Here is a 4,300-nt window from a genome sequence, read left to right as displayed (position 1 = left end):
TCCATGTGTATAACCTGACTTTATGTTTCTTATAAAACATATTTGCAAGGAACAAGTCATTGGTCATGCAAAATTCAATCATTCTATCTCCAGCTCCATTTCTGTCACCAAGTCCATGTTTTCCAACTACTGATTCTTATTCTCTGTTTTCAACTTGTGCATTTAAGTCACCCATTATTATCAATGCATCTTGATTGCATGCTCGATTGATCTCTTTTACTCAAGCCAAATGTAAAAAAAAATGTTTGGGTTATATTCAAGTGTACTTCCACTCTGTACTCACACTACACATATTCATTGCAGTTAAATTGTAACAAAATCATATCTGACCCACCAGTGGGCTTTCAGAGACTGTGAATTCAGCCCCTAATTTCTAGATTTTATGTTGTATATAGACTACCTGCCCAACTGACTGGAAGAGATCTAGATTTATTCCCATTCCTAAGAATGGTGACCAGTCAGAGTGCAGAAATTATTGAATAGTATCATTGATATCACATGCAAGCAAAATTCTGCTGAAGACTATCCAAAAACGATTGGAACAGCACATCAGCAGAGAACTGTCTAAAGTGCAGGCTGGGTTTAGAAGAGGCCGTGGTGCTAGGGATATTATAGCTTATGTTAGATGGATCTTGGCTGAAAGCAGAGAGTACCAGAGGAATATCTGTATATCATGGACTATGCAAAAGTGTTTGACTGTGTGAATCCTAACAAATTGTGGCTAACTCTGAGAAGAATGAGAATCCTTGAACACCTGAGTATGCTTATGTGAAACCTATGGAAACTTGGACCAAGAGGCAGTTGTCAGAACAGGGCAAGGAAACCCTGCATGGTTCAAAATTGGGAAGGGTGTATGCCAGGCATGTGTCCTATCTCCATACCTTTTCAACCTGTATGCAGAGCAGATTATCCAGGAGGCTGGGTTCTGTGAGGAGAAATGTGGCACCAGGATGGGAGGTAGACTCACCAACAATCTGCTTTATGCAAATAACACAACCCTACTTTCTGAAACTGAGGACCTGAACCACTTGCTGCCGAAGGTCAAGTTTTGCAGCCTTCAATATGGACTAAAGTTCAACATCAAGAAAACAATGATTCACACCACTGGGCTGATTGGCAGCATGATAATGCATGGTGAAGAGACTGAAATTGTTAACAGCTTTAGTTTGCTTGGCTCTACAATCAACGCTCTTGATACCAGCCCCCAGGAAATAAAAAGATGAATTGCATTGGGAAAGTCTGCTGTAGGAGTTCTCCCCAAAGTACTGTGGAGCAATGGTGTCAATTTTGGGACTAAGGTATACCTGATACACGCCATGGTCTTTGCAATTACTTGGTATACCTCAGTAAGCTAGACAATGACTATGGATGAAAAAAGGAGAATTGATTCCTTTGAACTGTGGTGCTGGAGAAGAGTATTGAATATACCAAGGACTGCTAGAAGTTTGTCCTAGAGAGGGTGATACCAGGTTGCTCCTTTCAGGCAAGGAGCCTGAACCTTTGTCTGGCATACTTTGGACATACTGTAAGATAGGATGAGTTCTTGGAGAGGGATGTCATGCTTGGGAGGGTAGAAGGACAGCACAAGAGACGAAGACCCGTGATGAGATAGATTAATTCAGTGACTGAGGAAATAGGGTAGGTGTGTCAGAGACAATAAGATTGGTACAGGATAGAGCAGGGTTTAGGGTTGTTGTACATAGGATCACTATGAGTCATAGGCGACCCGATGGCACATAACAACAACAACAACAACAACAACAACAACAACAAATCTATATATCTAGGGAGCTATAGTGACTAGAAATTAAGGAGTTGTGCTGCTAATCCAAAAATAGGCTGTTCAAATCCACTGACTCCTCCGTGGAAGAAAGATAAGCAATCCTCTTTCGTGGGATTAACTGCTTCTGAAAACCTACTGAAGGGTCACCTACGATTTTGTTCTGATTCCAGGACAACACGTTCTTTGTTGAGTTATATCTATACATACCAATAGAACTCTATAAAATATAAAGTATTCCTTGTTTGCAGTTTTCATCTAAAGTATTGCTATTGCCTACTTTTCTCACATCCCTTGATCTCCACCCTTTCCTCATCTTGAAAAGATTCCATAAGAAATGTTCAGTACGTATTTGTCAATAAAAGGACCTAATTTGTGATGAAATTTGAGACCTCTCTCCACTGTTCCATTTTCTTATTGGGGAAACAAGAGGAATAAAATTGGACCTTCCCCATCAGCTTCAAAAAAGATCACAACCACCAGATGCTCTGCTGGAGAAGGAGGGACAGTTTCCTCCTTTACCAGTCAGATTGGATTTGACGGTACAAAACAAAAAATAATAAAATAAAATATATTTTAAAAAAAGATCACAACTTAGAAAACTATATTGAGAAGTTCTCTGCACACATGAGGTTACTGTAATTTGGAACTAACAAAAAATGTGGTGGACGGGGGTGAAACAGAACATGGGATCTCATCTGAATAGTAAAAAAACTTGATTTTAATCAATTATTGAGAATATTTGGATAAATGGATTCTACTCTTTTGTTTTCGTGACATTTGTTTAGACAAAGAGGAGACTCAATCTCACTTTGTTCTGTTATTTAAACATTTGTGAATAGGTGTTTGACAACAGGGAAAAAAACAAAGCAGTCGGGGTAGGACACAGTGATAATTCATAATGTTTATTTATTCTTAATAATTTCAGTGGTTAGTGAATCTAGCTGTACAGAGATTTAAAAGTATTTTTCATTGTTTACAATGAAAGCTTTTATTCTCCAATATCATAATTTTAGTGCATTGAGACCTTTGGAAGAAACAGAAGCCTCTTTTCTATTTCCACCAAAGCCACTTTGGACAAGTGGCTTTGACAGATTCAGAGGGGTGAACATGGTACAGATCTTGGTACAGACACTAACCACTTATACCTGGGTGCTATGTACCACCGAGTTAGTATCAACCCATAGCTGACCCCCCACCCCCGACCATCTCACAACACATCTCTTCCTACCACCTCATGTTTTCCTTTTCTCCTTTACCCTGGTAAATCAGTGGATGCTGCAGTCTGTAAAAGGAGGATATGACTTGTGATAAAAACCAGAAGAGCCTTCCTTTCCCCACTCAGCCATGACTCTTGCAGAGCATGTTGTCTATCTTGCTGCTCTGAAGGAAGCCTGCAGCACGCCAACTGAGTGCTCAGATATGCAGATTTTCAGGATAAACTGGCTCCGTTTATTGATGCCTCAGAACAAAAATGAAATGTTTGCCTTGGAGGAAGTGCAACCAGGCTGCTCCTTAAGACAAAGATACAAAATTTTGTCTTAAAAACTTTGCACTTCCACGTGTGCGCGGCGCTGGCGGGAGGATGGATGTGCTGCCAGCGGACGTGCGCGCCCTGCTGAGCCGGCTCCCGCGGCTGCGGCTCCAACCCTGCGGCGCCAAGGTGACATGCACCCTGACGGGACACGAGCTGCCCTGCCGCCTGTCGGCGCTCCAGGTCTACACCAGCGGGAAGAAGTACCAGCGGCTGGTGCGCGCGGACCCCGCCTTTAGCTACTCGGAGTTCGAGCCGCACATTGTGCCCAGCACCAAGAACCCGCACCAGCTGTTCTGCAAGCTCACCCTGCGTCACATTAACAGGCAGCCCAAGCACGTGCGGAGGCACACGCAGGGCTACCGCTTCCAGACGGCGCTGCGCAAGTATGAGGAGTGTCAGAAGCAGGGCGTGGAGTATGTCCCTGCCTGCTGCACAGGCGCCGGCGGCGTGAAGACCAGATGGACAGCAATGGGCTGCCTAGCAGAAAAGGAGATTTCTGGGAGCCCGGGTCCAGCGACGAGGGCGGTGCCCAGAGTGACGACAGCATGACAGACCTGTATCCACCCGAGCTGTTTGCCAGAAAGGACTTGGGAGGGACTGAAAATGGGGATGGCCCGGAGGACTGTCTGATGGACACGGAGGAAGACCTGCCACAGCCTGAGGGCCCCAGGAGCAGAGGGGAGGACACGGACGCCAGCCGGATGCCAGGCCGCAAGCGCAGGAAGAAGCAGCTAAGCTCCCGGAAAAAGAAACTCAAAACTTAGAACTGCAGACCCAGGAGCCTCCGCTCTCACAAACAGGTGGACAGGACAGCGCCCACTGGGGCTGCAGGCGGGGGGCCACAGAGCTGGGGCCCGGAAGATGCAGCTCCACGCCTGCGAGAACCTGCACCACAGCGAGGAGCACCCCAACCCTGCTGCCCGAGGCTGGGAGGAGCAGCCGTCCTCCGCGGAGCGTCCTCCCTGCTCACGGCCCAGCACACC

At 45.4% G+C, this 4,300-nt stretch overlaps 1 pseudogene; it reads left to right on the top strand.

Annotated features, from left to right (window-relative positions):
* The first annotated feature begins 3,365 nt into the window (after window positions 1-3,365).
* On the top strand, window positions 3,366-4,081 carry LOC102854017 (annotated as a pseudogene).
* Window positions 4,082-4,300: the final 219 nt, after the last annotated feature.

Source organism: Elephantulus edwardii, unplaced genomic scaffold (genome assembly GCF_000299155.1).
Source record: "Elephantulus edwardii isolate Elephantulus edwardi_28Jun2011 unplaced genomic scaffold, EleEdw1.0 scaffold00079, whole genome shotgun sequence".
Lineage (NCBI taxonomy): Eukaryota > Metazoa > Chordata > Mammalia > Macroscelidea > Macroscelididae > Elephantulus > Elephantulus edwardii.
Note: the sequence above shows the minus strand (reverse complement) of the source record. Positions and strands in the feature narration are given on the sequence as shown.